This window comes from Dicentrarchus labrax, unplaced genomic scaffold (assembly GCF_905237075.1).
Source record: "Dicentrarchus labrax unplaced genomic scaffold, dlabrax2021, whole genome shotgun sequence".
Taxonomy (NCBI): domain Eukaryota; kingdom Metazoa; phylum Chordata; class Actinopteri; family Moronidae; genus Dicentrarchus; species Dicentrarchus labrax.
In genome coordinates, this window is record NW_026136714.1 from 10,130,884 (window position 1) to 10,149,187 (window position 18,304).

Below are 18,304 nucleotides of genomic sequence, written 5' to 3' on the forward strand. Positions count from 1 at the left end.
TGGGAGCAAAGCGGGGTGTCGGAAGGGTGGCGGGGGGGCATGAGGGTCTACTAGGGGTGAGTGGCGCAGTGGGATAAGAGCGTGGGGAGTTCATGCCCCCGCCAGGCCCTTTTCGCACTGCATAAACAAAGAGATTACAGTGAGAAGGGGCTCCGCGCCGCTAACAAGCAGGGACACCACACACACACACACACACACACACACACACACACACACACAGTCGCATGCGTATAGGAATCGTACACACACACACACACACACACAAGCATATAAAGACAAATGCACACACAAAAAAGTAAAAACTCATGCAAACAAATGTGCACACGCAAACACAACAGGAACACAATAAACTGACACAACTAACAAGAAGCAACACAACATAGTGGCGCCACCTGTCTCCTCTTCAGCAATTAATGAGCTCCCGGCTCCCGGGATGCTACAACGAGGTGGCAATTAGCAGGGAGAAGAAAAGGGGGAGTCATGAAATGAGGGAGAAAAACAGACGACAGGAGGGGGGGGGTAAGGGGTTAGGAGAAGAGAGAGATGAATAAGAGAGCGGAGAGAGAAGATGAAAAACAGGGAGAAAGGGGAAAGATAGAGAAAGAAAAAGAAAATAAAGAAAATAAAAAAAATTAATTTCAACAGGATGTGGAAGAAAGAAATACCCATTTATCCTGGTAGATCCCCATTTACCCCAAAGAATATAAATATAAAATATGCACACTGTTAGTACTGCCATTGTTTTACTATTTTATATAGTTTGCACACCTTAATTTTAAAAGTTTTTCATTTAAACAAATATATATATATCTAAATTGTGACAGGATGATCATGGTAAGTTTGAAAATAATGGAGAAAAAGGCAGGAGCTGTTAAGATGACAAATAAGAATTTTTTTTTAAATATCATAGAAAAAAAGTATGGTAACAGATGACAGGGAAACATTTGAAGCTGTTCCGATGACATCACATTAAAGGGAAGCATTTTGTTTTTCATTTTGCTGGCCTGTACGTTTCTGTCTCCTGTTTGTGTTTATATCACAATCTCTCTGACTCTGTCTCTTTCCTTCTGTCATTCAGTCAAACTTTGTTTCCTGTTCCTCTCTCTTAAATGCATGTGTACACACACACACACACACACACACACACACACACACACACACACACACACACACATTCTTTTGTTTGCCACCTGATAACAGGCAGACATTCATACCGCCTCTCGACCCCCATGACCCCTGAACCCTGAGGCCTAAATACGGAACAAGAACTGAGAGACCGGTCACGCATTTGCCAACAGTGATTGCACACGCAGACACACGCACACATAAAAGATGAAGAGATGAAACACTCTTATAAAAGTATCACAAAAATTAAAAAGCCCTTGCAGAGCCTTCAAAAAGCGAGGCAACTTCAAAAAGTAAATGAACTAATTAATAATAATAAAAACACAGAGATAAGAACGAAACTGGCATTCCAACTGTAGGCCTTCATATACTTCGATGCCTCGCATTGTACGCTTATTAACTTTTCACAGTTACCATAATTGGATCTTATATTAGTCAGACATTAGTCAGTCAAGTTTAGTTTAAATAAAGTTGCAGTTTGAATGTCTGAAGTTAGAATAAATGAGCTTCACTTGGAAGACAATTCTGGAGCTTTAAAGCTGGTGTAGGTGGGTTTTTCTAACTTTCTAACTCTAATATCTCTGATACTTACCTTAAAAATGTTTGGTGTAAGCGATTTAAGGAAGGAGAGACGAAACCTTTCAGTTCCTCTAAAGTGAATAAAAGCTATTTTCCGAGGGTTGTGCTGACCTGAAATTGGGCTTCTCACCGTGATCTTTACGGGAAAAAAGTCACCTAAAACGTAAAAATGGTTAAAGAACACAGATGGTTTGAATGCCACAGAGAAAAAATGAACAAAATGGAAAAATGTATAGTTGCTACTGGGCGCCCGAACATTCAACATTTTCATCTTTAAATTTACCACACTTAAATCTCCTATATAGTATTGTTCTGTCAGTCTTTCTCAGAATTGGTAACTTTTGCAAAAGGAAAAGAAAGTTATAACTTTGGTATTGCCTAACCAACCTACCCATTTTTAGCAAGGTTACTATGTGTTGTAATAAATTACATTTATTTATTTAGTACAGTTAAGTACACCACTGAGTTACCCTCTAATGTGAGGTTAATAATTACAGTTCATACCAGAGGAAGTTACATTCGTACGGACACAAACACACCAAGGCATGATGCATTATGAGACAATAAAGAAAGGCAGAAACAGACATACAAAGCACACACACACTTATGTGCGTGTCCCCCCACTATATCCGACCCCTTCCATGTCCACACACACACACACACACACACACACACACACACAGGGCAGGTGTGGGGTCAGTGTTAGGGTCAGTAGCCTCGGTCCAGCTCCCAAATATAGAGCATCCACTATTCGGGGATCCTTAAGTTCACCGCAGGTTCTCATATGACCACCATGGACCCTTTATGTACTGAGAGAAACAGACATACCGAACAGACAAAACACGCATTCATTCATGCGTACACTCACACGCACACCGCTCCAGCAATATTCACACTAAGCACTGCTTAAATGCATATATGTAAATGAATGCATGTGGCCAAAATACTAACACACACACACACACACACACACACACACACACACAGTTACCCTAACATGTCATCAAGATCTCTATCATCCCGCTATCTAAAAAACATGAATGCTCATTTCCTCTTTTGCCCCCCTAACGCTTCAACCATATCAACTTTTTTTCATGTTTCTCTTCTTCTGTTTCTCCTTCTTTCTTGACTCCAACCATATCTCTCTCTCTATCTCTGTCTCTGTCTCTCGGAAGACACTATTCACAGTGTCTATTCAGTGTGGTGTAACAGAGGACCTCTTCTACAGCTGAAACATAAGACTGACACTCTGACCCCTGAGGAGGACCTTTGCTCTCCAAGCTAACGGCTTTGACACGTAGAAACATGCCTATACATGTGTGTGTGTGTGTGTGTGTGTGTGTGTGTGTGTGTGTGTGTGTGCGTGTTGTTGTGTGGGGAAGCTGCAAAGTGATCGACTTTACCTCTTCTCGCTGTGTGGTTGGCAGCATGAGTAGGCGTCTGCACTGCTTGTGCAAATGTGTGTGCATGCTAGAGAGATTTCTCCTATTGCCTAACCTAACCTTTCTATCAATTAACTTTATACTCTCCAAAGAGGAAAGTTTTATCCAAATCATGCTAACTCATAAATAAGCATGACATTTAATATGAATATCAGTTTCCCATTGAATCACGGCTGCAGCAACAAATGGGTCTAAAAAAAGACAACAGCTTTTGGCTGTAGGTTGTAGGTATATTAATATTATTAATATTAGTTCATAAATTGTTGAAGCAAACTCAGAATTGACTCGCGATACTAAAAGGGTGAACGATACATTAAATGGGATCAAGGAATCCTAACGAGAAACAAATGACTGCAGAAAAGCATCTGATCTGAACATCAATCGCACGTCTGTTTAACAAATGGCAGAGAGACAGTTTTTTGAGTCATGTGCTTATGAAATACACTGTTTGAGCTTTGCAGCTGTTGTTTAGCAAAGCATGCTTTAGAAAGAGGCCATTGTTATATTGGAAATCGCACAGAGAATTTATGTTTCAGTCTGACTTCGCTTTATCAAAAACTGCAAAAATGCTTAAAATCCAAAATATCAAAAACTGTGTCGCGACTGAGGAACACACTCTTCGCACATATATGAAAGTAAAGCAACACACCCACACACACACACACACACACACACTAATACACAGCCAGTTGTGTTAAAATAAACAAATTCAATTTCCCTCTGACTGGAAGCGCATGTCTATACGAAAATATTGCAACACACAGTTTAATTTGATTGTGTGTGTGTGTGTGTGTGTGTGTGTGTGTGTGTGTGTGTGTACATGATTGTATGCATGCATCGGACCGAGTGTCACACTGCGCTGTTCGTCAGAGGTTTTAAGGACATTCCTCCACATCCTTATATTAAATCAAATGCTCTTATTGACTCCACATGATGTCCATTCGTATGGAGAGCACAACGTTACGTTAACATATCCTCATATCCTCACCTCTCTCTTTGTATCGCTGTAGCACGCTAATGGAAGAAGCAGTTGGTTGTTTGTTTTTTATCATCTCATTTCATGATCTGGGTGGTCTTTTATACATTCCTGCAGCTGTAGTTTGTGTATTATACTGTCACCATATCCAATCTGGTGATAGAAGATGCTATACTGAAAAAAGATGAACCAGTTATCTGGGTTTTAAGAATTTACTTTAGCTCAATATCTTATGGATTGTCTGTGTGTAGCTTTATGGACTTGAATTGACCTGCTTCATTTTTAAATATTGCAAAACAAACCTATAGATAATACCTGTTCTCTTTGTTCCACATTTGTGAAATATGGTGGTAAGCTTTATTCATCATGTGTCATGTTCAGCTTATTTGCCTAAATCAAATCAGTTTTTAAATTTTCTAGATCACACTAAACACATTTCAAAAACACATCATTTTGAATCATTTTGAATAAACAAATCATTTTATGGTGGACAGCAGTTGCAACGCTCTTCATAAAAAACTCAGCCAGCCAGCTTGAGGTAATTAAGGTCAAGGTTGGGTGAAGAGAACATGCAGTTAAATTTGTTAAAGTATCAACAACAGCTCAAGTCATTCAATGTAACTCAATCTTGTGATCCCTCCCTGAAGAGCACAAAAAGGCCCCTGACGTGTGTACTGAGGATAAAATAATGCATTTGTACTTATTTGTACTAACAAAGTGTGTCCTTTAGGTACAGCTGCAAGAATGTTGGCATCAGACCATTAATTTACAGCATTTTAAGTCTGACCACAGCATTATCAAAAGCTTGAGCTCCAGCCCATATGAAGGTTGGGAGCAGGTTATGTCTAGCCAGTAAATTCAGATAACCCCTGTTCATCCATTCTGTTTTATTGTAACCAACTCAATGTGGCTGCCTCTTCCTGTAATATTCCCCCAGTAAATATTTCAGAATGACCTGCCAAATGTGTCCATATTTTGATAATTCAAATTTGTTAGCCACTTTCGTTATTGGCTAAGGCTGCACTTCCTATAGCTGTTCCACAATAATGGCATTCCAGTGGTTTGCCAGTGAAAGGCTTTTAATGTGAAGCAAAGCGGACAAAACAGCAAGCCAGCAAACACAAAGTGTTTTTTTTACTCACCAGGAAAGTTCTGGCGCATTGTAAGATGTGGTGATTTCATTCCACAGTGTTATGTCTTATTCATCCACGCACAAAGACTAGTGGCTTGTGTATATGTGTGTATGTGTATGTATGTGTGTGTGTGTGTGTGTGTGTGTGTGTGTATAGAGGCTGAGGTAGTCTTTGGAACATTATTGGTTATTCTAGAAGATCGGCCTGTGACATTTAATAACAAGCTCCCGTCTTCTCATCTAAAATGCCTGGAGCTCTCCAGGTACGTTGGTCCAGCTCAGTATCAGGTGCAGAGAACAGATGAGGCCCTGAACTAGTAAAACACAGCTTCACATACACAAACACACATGCATGCATGCACACATTCGGCTTTACCTCGGCCTTCAACAATGCCACGTTTGTCTAACAGCAGATCTCCATATGATAAGAGATAGAAGGATATTAGGCAGGACACCCACACACACACACATAATCATGTCTTCAGATGGTTATCGTATTTACATAATCATTAGTTGTGGGTGAGACTCTGTCACGATCTGTGCGGTGTTCCCGGTGGTATTAGAGGCAATTACTGCGTGAGAGATAAGCCTGCGTGGACACACATACACACAGTGTATGCAGGGTATGCACACAATACACACACTCATACTCACTGAAAGGGAACAGTTATTTTAGTTAATGATAAGTAAACAAAAGCTAACACAAACAGACAGAACACATTGTAACATATCAAAACAATAACCTGTTTTCAAAATTGTGACAGACAGAAAGACACCACCACGCACACAACCCGCAAACACACCCACACAAAATCTGACCCCACTGCCCCTCCCCACGGCTTAAAGAAATTACTGCCACCTGAAGCGGAACCCTGTCCATCATGCAGAGGCCCCCCAAAGCCCCACAGGTGTCCTTTAACATGTCCAAAGGTCCCCCCCCCGTCCCCCGCCCCCCGCCAGCTCTCCATGTGACCATTCATCTGGCTGCAGTGGATGACATCAAAACAAAACACATCCCCAGGGGGGAAACCTCACAGCTACACATGCACATGAATTACTCTGCATTGAAGACACAGCTTGGTGCTTCTGAACCTGCGAGAAGACAATCAGACTATAACATGTACTGTAGATCTCACATAATGAATTATAAGGGGGCTTCTTTGGAGAGTAACAGTATTGTTCCTCACAAAACACAAACTTTATTAGTATTCAAGCTGCACCCTTGTTGTGATTCAATGCTTTTTAGCATATGCTGTACAGATTGACTCCAGTTCTGTTGCTGTAGTTCACATGCCCTTTTGTTCTACTTCCCATCTACCCTTGTGAGTGTTCTTTTTTCTTTTTTTTAAACAAGTTGATCTAAAGCCAGGAACCGAAGAATATGTCACCTCATCTACCAGAAATGTAGTGTGAAGATGAACACAATAAGTTATAAGAGACAGGTGGAAAACACTCCAAACCACAACTATGTGTTTCTCAGCCATATTTCAGCTGGCTGTGGTTTAAAGAAGGCTTGCTTATTATTGCGTATTTGTTTAAAATGGAGAGAAATGGAGCAATCACCAATTTCCGCTAAATGGCATTCAAGTAGGAAGCACTGGATTGGTCAAATCCAGTCACTCCACATTAACAGGCAGCAGGCTGACAACATAATATGCATGGCAACAAATAATGGCTTTTCCACTGTAACCAACAGTTCACCGTTCTCTACAGTTAAAGCACATAGAGTGATTTTTAAGGCCTAAGCTGAATAAAATATATGAGAAAATTGATGGGAAAACAAAGAGAGCGAGGCAGAGACCAAGATGGAAAAAAACAGTTACAGTCCCAAAAAAAGTTGTGCATATATTATACAAAGAGACAAACAAAGAGTCACAGGTAATCAGACAGGCAAGGCAGGCATGACGGCAGCAACCGCCACAGACAGACAGAAACACAGACAGCGAGACAGTCAGACTTTTAGAATAAACACCAGAGCTCTCAGAGTCACCCAGGAAGAAATTCTTTTCTTTGATGTCAAGCCATGTGACCTTGCAGCAGTCTGAGGAATTGAAGCAACGTCCAAACAAACGTCAACACCGCTAACACCCTCAAGGTCGGTGTGTGTGTGTGTGTGTGTGTGTGTGTGTGTGTGTGTGTGTTTCACTCTAAATTTTGGTGTGTGCATGTGTGAAGTGTATATGTATGCTGAGAAGATGAGGAGGGATGTCTGCCCCCGAACTTTTGGGCTTGGAATGTCAATAATGCATTTTCGCAACTATTCTTTTTCCTCAATACTCTTAATGTAGAGAAGATTTGGGAGAAACATTTGGGTTCTTTAACAGTAGCCAATATTTCTCAGCACCAGTTTACATAAAGTATAAATATTTTTTATATTTACCTATATTTTCAGCTGCTTTAAATAGGATGGAGGATATCAACTCCTCACACACTGTGTCAAATAAGTTTTTTGGATTGAACTGTCTGTGGTCATGTTGCATCGTGGGTCATTTTTACTGTCCAGCAACGTTTTTGGAGTGCAATGTTAAATCTCTTTTAAGATATACAATTTCAGAAAGGCCTTCACAAATAAATCATCTGACAGTAGATGTGAGTCCAGATAAAGCAGAGTGAATGAATGAAACTAATAAATAGCTATTTCATTATATTAGAACGTCAACTTATAACCACCGCAAACACCCTCCAACATCCACAATGTTGTCCTGTTTCTCTCCTCATTATTAAATGAAAGACATTAATTTATTTGGCACACAGGTCTATAGCTCTGTTCTGTAACAACATCTTGTGGCAGTTGGAGGTTTGGAAGTAATTAGTTTCATGTCAGGTCACAAATTGTTGCACTAAAACATTTACAGTTGGTAAGATTGCTTGACCAAAATTAATTAATTAATTTGCGAAAATGTTTCTGTGTTTCCCCATTACTGTCGTCAACGCGGTACACATGCCAGTTTTCTTTCTGTTTTGTCTCATCACAGCTGAATGACCACAGAGACAACACTGCTACACTTTGAATACAATCCTCTCACTGCTGGTAAACAGTGGTGTCCCATTGCAGCCGTTTATTTAGGAGTCTGTTCAAGCCCAAACAGGGATTATGACAAAACCCACTGCTCCCTCTTTTAGACCACTAAGTACTTTCTGCTGCTGCTGATGGCTAGTAAGCTGCTGAAGCATATGGGCAGCTGTTTGTGTGTATGAAAGAGCGAGTGAGAAAGAGAGACAATGTGAAAAAGGGACGGAGAGAGAAAGAAATGGGTGGCAGCGGGAGCAACTGTGCTTACAGAAAAAGTGCCATCGCAGCAGCTCACGCACAGCGACGAGTGAGCAGCACTTGAGAGCTGTCTGATAAAATCTTGGCTTGAGCAACTGAGCGGAACCTTATAATATATTTACTGCATGCTTGAAACTCAGTAAATGACTATAATACACTTTGACTGCTTTTGACATACTTTAAACTGTAGAGCGAAAAAACAACCCAAGAACTAAACTTGACATGCAGAACTTGAACATACATTTTTAGGAGAGGAAAAAAAGTCTTCCAAACTTTTAATGTGAATTGTTAGTTGATCTCCATCTTATTGTAACAGGTGAAAGAAGTAAAAGAAGAATGGTGCCCCCTTGGGGACAAACAACATGCATCCCCAGTACCTGCTGGATGCATAAAATAGTGTGGATAACTACCTTCGGATGGTTTAGTCTTGTCCAATGTGTTGTTTTACAGGTGTTCCACTGTTATATGTATATCAATTCTATTACTACTATCATGCACTAATATTAACTGCCATGTGTCATCATTTTTATACTGATATTTATTAATGCTCCTTACTCATCTAGTATAGATAAATTGAAGGCCTCAGTGTTTAAGCTGTGAGTCCTTCACCATCCTAACAGCCACTCAAGTGGCAATATGCTTTTTGCCCTGGAAACCCCAACCATGATAAAGCTAAAGTCGGCAATGGAAATTCACCTATTTTATAATGTCTCTCAGGAGAACATAATAGGAACAAGAGCATGTATCCATTGAAGAGAATATTTATGAACAATCTGGTTGGTATCTATAACAAATACACAACAGAAGTCCTTGGAGTGAGATGTAATGGAAAAGCACAAGGAAGTTTCCTTTTTTTCCACCCATTTACAAGTTCATGACCTCACAAATAGCTATTTCCCTCTTCATTTACACTCACACACTTGTACACACACACCCATACAATCGCACAGCTTCTCCACTCTAGAGTCTGTACCTCTGGGTAGAGTGCCGTCATGTTGAAAGATGCTGTTGCCAGCACACCTGTGTGTGTGCATGAGGCTTCATACATGCATTTCCTTGTGTGTGATATGTGTGTGAGGGAGTATTTGTGTGCACATGAAAACACCTTCTCGTGTTTCAGCAGTAATGGCCCTGCTGAAACATGTGTCTCCCACTCAAAGGTACCAGGCTGCTGTTTAATACAGACACCAAACAGCAGTGTTTCCTCAACAACTGGTGAGTAAGGGTGGGTCCCCTTACCTATTTTATAATATACTACATTGGGGAATCATAATAATATTATCATTATTATTATTATTACTGTATCATACTGTAGGTATAAAGCCTTTTAATAATTGATATTTTTCAGCCAGGTCATTTTTTTGAGCTGCTATCGAAAGTTTGCTATGATGTCCACCCTTGTAAATATGGATTAAATACATGATTTTTTGCCATTGCTAGTCATATCACACTCCGGATAGATCAAGGTTACCTGAAATATATTGCCACATTGGACAACACAGAGGTCTCACCCACAACTAATGATTATGTAAATACGATAACCATCTGAAGACATGATTATGTGTGTGTGTGTGGGTGTCCTGCCTAATATCCTTCTATCTCTTATCATATGGAGATCTGCTGTTATCCTCAAAAACAGAGGTTAAGGCGGCCCACAACCCTTTCAAACATGATGATGGGACCCCACTGAATGCAGGTAACCTGGATCATCATACCTTTTTAAAGCTCCAGTTACAAACAAGTACACACCTGTCCGTCTCCTCACTCTGCTACTCAAGTACCATCTGCTCGGTATACTCCAAACTGCTGAAGTGTGGTCCTCATTTAAAAAGAATCCATATGCAAATTTGCAGTTAACAGCACCTGCCTCCCCTGACTGAATGGCCCAGTGTCCTCTAAGGCGGGAGTTCCCAAACTCAAAGAAGACATTTGGTGTCTCCTCGGGAACAAAATTTATAAAAATATTGCTATAACATTTACATTTCTAAACTACTGATAAAGAACCTAGCAACATACTAGTCCCCAAGAGACACATGAAACAAGCAATTCAAATGCAACTCAAACACATGACTGAGTTACTTTTCCACTGTGAAAACACTGTCTCTTTAAACATGATTTCAGGTCCAGGTTTGTGAGAAGGGAGAGAGGGGGCCCCAGACACAGCATCTGAACTGAACAGACCAGCATAGCAAAATATAGTAGTTACTGGATGTAACTCCAGTTCTATGAGCACATGTGTAGCCCTATAATTTTATTTTTCAAATTAAAATATAAGAACATTCTCTCTTCTTGAATATACATTTACATTTCATAACATTGTTAAGCATTTTACTCTGACAAATAAAAATGTGTCCATGACCCAAAATATAAGTTTGGGAATCACTGTCGATGTCAGTTGTTTTACGCACAGCTTTTTGCTGCCATACATGCAAGGGGCTCTTTTACTTTGTTGTGCATTAATAATTAATCTGGGAGGGTATCGGTATTGGTTCGCAAAAAAGCTTATAGGTGAAGAGCACATTTTTTATTAGCAAATCACAAGGGGCATTGGATATTTTTACAGCAAGGTGGTTGGGTATAGTGTAGCATTAAATCCATGAATGTTATTGAATGTTAAACAATGTTATTTTTGTGGGTATCTGTGCTTTGAAAGCCAGGACTGGTCTCAGTGACTGACATTAGATTTCTTGTAAAACATGTCATTACAGTATGTATCAAATGCCTAGCATCCCTGCTTGAGCACAAGGTGCCTTTACATGTTACAAACCTCCTTAGTTGTCCATGCAGCTGGCTATAAAATGCTCCCAGATACTAATAAATTTCCTCTTGGCAACTGAGGCTAAAGCACTTGTGTTAGTGCAGGCTAAGGTTACAGATTGCTATCCCTAAGGAAACATTTATATTTGCAAACAAGCAGCACTCACAACTCTGTGGTTCTCTCCAAATTCTCAAAAGATGCAAACAAATGAAAAGTGCATGAATATATCATACATAATACTATGTCTTTGTTAAGAGAGCCACAGACACTATATTCTGTTTATAGACAATGTGCTTGAAAGAAAAGGAATAAGTAATAGAATACCACTAATCGTGTAGCCTACAAGTGAGCTTTTACAGCTCAAGGTAGATATTTTAGGACAAGTCAAATATACAGTAATTTATGAAGGATATGGTGTCACTGTCTTTATGTTGCTCTTGGCAAGTTTGGATTTCAGAGAAACACGCAATGTGAGACTCACTCCTTTCACTGCTGCCCTCCTCTTCCTGGGATATACTAGCTGCACACGGTGGGCTACTTTGGTTAGCTTGGTTAGTTGGCTGCAAAATCAAGTATTTGCTGAGAAAGTAGTAAGGTGGTTCTAGTTAAATTTTCTCTTGATGAGTACCTGACCCTCCTCAGTTTACTGAATACTATAATGGACCACACTGATCATCTAACTGTACTTTATCACATCACATCCATATCCTTCTGTATTTTTACTCATTTGATAATCAGATAATCATCACCACTTGCACAGAGATGCTTGTCAATTTTGCAATCTCCTACACCATGAAATGATTGCATAAAAACCGACTTAACATAGAGCACATGCATGAAATGTTTCCATTTGGCTTTTACCTGTAAATGAGGGTTGATGTAAGCTGAGGGTCACTTTCACAGATGGGGCTGGCCAATACAGTTCAACAATCCCTTCCTGCGCAAACAGAAGAACATACAATAAGATATAACAGAGGCAAAAACAGATAATCAGAGTATCATCGATGTAAAAGACACTGCAATTGATTTAAGAAGGTTAAAAAAAGAATGTAATACAAACACAGAGCAGTCTTTCTGTGAGGGCAGGTTGCATACCAGAGCTTAAGTTCTTATGTCCACCTGTTGTTTTTCAACTTACAATAAGGACTGCTATTGTGGCCTCCAATAGAATCAAATGAACATTTTTCATCAAATTCATATAAAATCCTATAACCTTCTTATCCAATATTATTTTCTTTATGCCAAGCAGCTTTCAAAGACCTCATATGTTTGCCTTTATTTGATTTGATGTATCAAGTTAAAGGAAACATAAATTAAGTCATACAAAAGAGGCATATACAGTGACATTAAAACATTGTGTTTTCTGTTATACAGACACACAGCTTGTATGCCAAAGATTATTAGATCTTGTGATTGGAGGGCTATGTTGTACAGATTCCCACCTGTAGAGTTGGAAAATTAAACTCAAATAAAATTTCTTAATATAAACATGACACTCTGGGCGGGTCCATTTCTTCATCTCTAAAGAAAACACAGCCTCCAAAACACTGTAAGTCACACTGGATTCATTTCACACAACGTTTCTTTTTATTGCCACCCAATAAACCACTCCAGTCTTATATATGTGCAAGTGTGTGTGTCTCTCAGTTCTGTGTGTCTGTATGTGGCCTTTTATGCATGTGTTATCCCCCATAGTCAGAACCACCATTAGACAAAGAGGTCAATTCATATTAGGTGTTAAAAAGGCCAGATTGTCCATAAATCAAAGCTCTACAAACTTGAATACATCTCTCAAACCACAACCAATGGAAAAAGAAATTAAAATGACTAAAAAATACTCAAACAAAGGTGCCATTCAGTTCCTGACAAAGAAGATTACATACCATTTGCTAACTGCTGTGGGTCAGAAAAGTGAGAATAACACTTATTTTAGCTCCACTAAAATAAAGCCCAGAGGACTAAAACTGCTTTGATAGTCATGACAAAGGCTAAAATGAAATCAGATACACCTTCAAAAATATCAACTTCACTTTATTAGCATTACTGACAGATTAAAGATAAGGAATGAGAATCATCATTACATCTACAAGGATATGAAAACAAAACCCAGGCCCAGGCGTGAGAATAAGCAAACTCATGTATTTGCCAACTGCTCTGTTCTTATGACAGAGGACATTTGTTTAAAACAGGCTGCACTAACACTGATTATTAACTTATGGCACCCTGAATATCAGCGTGAAGATGATTAGAAATGTGGATAATGTTTGTATGTATCGACAGATGACACCAGCTAGGCTCCAGTCTGATGGAGAAGTTTATAAGTCAGTCTTTGTTTACGCCATATGTTCTCAAACAAAATAATCTGTTTCTGTTTGACCTGACCTGAACAGTGAAGGGGCAAAATAAACCACACCGCGACAAGCCTTCTTGCCAACAGTAGCACTAACAGATTAAAGAGAGAGAAACCGTGTTACAATTTTCAACATTAATATTAAAAATCTGATGCCTACAGGGTGACTTAACCCCTTAGGTACATACCATAGCTCACCTGCAAGCCAACAACCATTTTTTCCAACTGAAAGAAATGGCTTCAATCTATACTCCATGTTTGATCTTAGGTATGTGGGAAGCAGAAAATGCCACAGTGGGTGTCAGTTTGCAGTCCAGCCTTCAGGTATCAAAAGCAGGCGTGTCATGGCGAGAGCCAGGCGGTGTGCCAGACAGTTGGTTGTTTCTAAAAGGGATCAGTGAGGCGGATTACTGTCTAAATCCCCTCTTTCACTGAGTTCCTACAAACTGTCATTTCTCTCTTTGCTTCACAATAGTCAATGAAAACACGGACAGGTAGGGTGACTCAAGAAAAAAAAAGTAGCCTACAGTGGAAAACACAGAAAGAAACATTTTCTGGTGTCCTTGACATTGTTTTTTTTCTCAATGTGTTTTGTTGTAACACACCTTTTCTTATCTAAGTGAAGCCTTGCAAATATGAGAGAAAAGTGTTTGGAAAGCTCAGATGTGCAGGAATGTATTTTGATGACTGACAGATTGCAGTGTGTCAGCCAATTCACTTTTGGTATTCACACAAAACCATAGACAAACAAGCATATGCTCGGGTACATACAGTAAACCCAACTGCACACACGCACATAAGCCCTCATGTGTACACTTAATGCTACAATAAGCAGCTTTATGACTTTACATAAAGCTGCATAAATCTCAACATCACTGTTATCAGGTAAAAACATGTAGTCCCTAAAAGTAAATGGTTTTCAGTTTAATATTGACTATATACAACCAGCCTTCAATAGGTCTTATTTCCAATCTGTACATTACAGACAGACATGACTGACATGGCCATTATTTATGCATACAGGTTATCCATCTATGTCTTCTTCTATTTAAGTCTCAACCTTGGGTAAATAGGTGGGGGTTAATCTATTTGTTCAGCTGAAGTAAATCTATATATGGGGGAAAAACTGCATGCTAACATTATGTACATTACATGCACATTTTAAGTCAATGCATTAGTAATATTACGATAATATCTGCTCAATACCAAATTTAACATGAACTCTTTTCTGATCTCAGACCTAAAAGCTGACATACCACCCACCTTTTTTCACCATCTGCAGTGCTATCCACTAAAACAGTACTGCCATAGAGGTTTTAGTAAATCCTAGAAAACCATTAAAAGAAAACACATGATCAAATTCATGTGAGTCTGTAAATAGCCAAATGTCTGAACAGAAGATTGATTCATACTTACGGGTAATGTGGCAATCACTCAGCAAGCTTGGCCTTTTACCCTACACACTCACACATTACTGCTCTAAGGCACTTCTGTTAGATGCTCTCTCTCTCTCTCTCACACACACACACACACACACACACACACAGGAACACACACATGCACCCCACCCACATTGTAAAAGTGCTCAACAGCAATCATATTAAAACTACTTGTATGTCTACCAGGCAGTGTCCGGGCCTTCCAATGTGAAATCTATACACGCTCCAATCTCAAATCCAAACTAACATTGATTCAAACCTAAATAAAGCCAGACTTGAGGAGAGATTGTGTAGCATACCATGTGAAACAGGTTACTTTAAATTGGAAAACCTTGCCTGATTTTCTCTTTATCGTTCTTGTTGTTTTTAAACTTTGTTTCTCTGTCTATTTTAAACACACATTCATATGAGTGAATGGATTAAATTACAATGAAAACCATCCTACTCATTTACAGGCCTTAGTTTCCCCCAGAAAGGCATCACAACTGAGGCTGCTACATTCAAATATACAGAAATGGACATTAATATATTAGTAAAGGCAGCCAATTGTAAAGTAAACAGTGGGTATTTACTACAACAACTGGCTGATTAATTGAAAAGGCAATCATCAGAAGGTTAATCTGAAACTATTTTATTATAGATTAATTGTTTAAGTCATATTCCAAGCAAAAATTTGTCTTACAGCTCCCCTCAGCTTTACAGCAAGTTTCAGCTCATTGTTTAGCTGTCTGGCCCCACTTTGCTGTTGTTTCACTTTCACTACTCTCATAATGTTGTTTTCAGCCACAGCAAGCTGCTGTTTTCAGTGAAAAAGCTTTAAAAATCAACTATACACTAGCTCAGCACCAAAATGCAGACAGACACAGTTAGACACACTAGCTGGTGAACATAGTGGAGGATTTAGTAGCTAAAGAGGCAGACATTTCCCTCAGGGGTGGAAATAGACCAAAAACAGAGCTACAAGACCTATTACTCTACTACTACTATACTATTTGACTTACATTCATCAGGTGGTCACAAACACAACTTCCGATAAATTATAATGTTGCCCTGTAACTACTGAATGTGTAAATAAGCAACTGTTTATTAAATAAAGTTCGCCATATCAACTTAAAAGATAATATGTCAATGTTGTGTTCTCAGCTTGTTTCTGCTGACCCCAACTGGAACAAAAGTGTCATTACAGGTTAAAATAGGTAAACAATTACAGTAGTCAGTTAATAGAAAAAAAGATATGACAACAGCAAAACCTATGACAAATTTTGATAGAAAGTATGACGAAGAAAGACAGATAGAGAGAGGAGGGAGGCAGAGTGAGAGCACTGAGGCAGAGGACTGAACTGATACTTTTATCCAAATTAACCACAGCACACTAGAACGACTTTACGATGATTAGGAGCGAACAACACGTTTCACCCTTTTGAACTGCATAGTCCTGCGACCTACCAGCACCTGACTGTTATCGCCTCTGAATGGGGAGCTTTGTTTACCTGCTACTTTTATCATTTATAACAAGCAGCGGAGTATGTTTCATCGAGCTAGAAAACAGAGCTCACACACAGACAAGCTTCATTTAACTTGCACATCAAATTAAAATTTTACACTCAGTTTAATTTAAAATCAAAGAGTCATGTGAAGTGGAACACAGTGTCAAGGACGTTCATCTTTTTTTTAAATTTTTATTCTTTAATGAAAAACATTCCCAGGGTCTATTTATGAGACAATGGCAATATCGACGCCAGAAGCACAAAACAGGGAGCTGTAATTCTCTTAAGCAAACCCCTGCCAACTCCAATAAAATCCAGGCAACCATATTATGCATGTATCCTGACCTCAGATGAACTTTTCCCCGTTGTTCAAACCTTTTTGATGTAATATAGATACTGTGTTTCCAGCACAGATGGTAGATATTATGTCTGAAAAGCCAACTTTTTAAAAAAGTAACTTTTGTTTACCACTGAATGTCCTCCCTGCGTCTACCATATTAAATCCTGTCTGTATGTTGCTTTTAGTTCTCTATAAGATGTTGTTACTGTAAATATCCGTATTTATTCTGCTACCTGATGACAGTCCGCAGACGGACTCAACAAGAGTGTATCCCGTCAGTCAAAGTCAACGCGTCCAGCAGACCACCCCTGCTGGCTACACCTGCCAGAAAACGTTGTGTTTGCAGAAGTTTGATAGACGTGCTGACGTTGGTGACTGGCATGATGTGTTTCCCCAGAAAACACCCCCAAAGGTGTGAAGTACAGTATGGAGTCATGAACAGGTTAGAGCTGTGCCTGTGTTTATATATATATATGTGTGTGTGTGTGTGTGTGTGTGTGTTTATGTGTGTGATGGTCATTGCTGTGTGAACTTTAGGAGGTGTCTGAGATAGAGAACAGCATTTTCAAGGATATGACTCATTACTGGCTCTATAGACCCCTCAGTATGTACCTTCTCTACCTGGAGACTTAAAACAAGGAACAAATCTATTTACCTGCCAGGTTACCAAATCTTTTCCGCCTGTTCACTCTGGAACCTGTTTCACTTCAACACTGTGAGGTTGAAATGTGTTGTGTGCAACATCAACTTGCGTAGTTTAACAAGTTAAAATGTGACGCAGCATGGAAAAGTAGACACTTTCTGGCCAGGGGTTATTTTCTTGTTTTGTTTCTTATTATTAGATGTATTTAATTTTTAATGCAATAAAAATGCACTGACACAAAACAAGAAGCCAGTTAATAATATTTTTTAAATATAACTTTCAGATATTTAATGTGTCCTGTTAAGTTGTTTATAAGTAAATAAACTGCGACGTAGGGCCTTTATACTACAAAAGAACAGCTTGATGGAAAAATCAAAACAGTTAAAACCTGAAGCAACAATTATTGTCTTATCTGTCCTGTTTTTGTCTTCTCTTTTCTTCTCCAATTACAGAAAAACAACAAACACACAGGAACTCAACACCGCAGCGAAGCGGACCCACCGTGAAATCACATGCTCCTCCTCAGTAAATCTGGGGAATTATGCTCTCGTGTCTCAAATCAGTGAGAAAGTGAAATGTTTTCAAACTGAAAAAATTGCATCCACTGTACAAGACTCTTGGAAAATCTTATTTGGGTGCAAGATCAACACTGACCTTTATAATGAACGACAGTAAACATTTGAAGAATTGGCGTCTTCGATTTCAAAACAAGCATTGTGCAGCACTGTTCTTTTAGTCCAACATCCAGTATGCAAGGCCCTC

The 18,304-nt window shown here is 39.2% G+C and overlaps 1 protein-coding gene across 1 annotated transcript in view; it reads right to left on the reverse strand.

The window, feature by feature from the left end:
* bmpr1ba (bone morphogenetic protein receptor, type IBa) overlaps positions 1–18,304 on the reverse strand; it is a 65,001-nt gene that overhangs the window by 32,943 nt on the left and 13,754 nt on the right. The window contains exon 2 of the mRNA XM_051421638.1: positions 12,145–12,220. The gene's annotated coding sequence lies outside the window, so the exon portion shown is untranslated. The remainder of the gene's footprint in view (positions 1–12,144; positions 12,221–18,304) is intronic.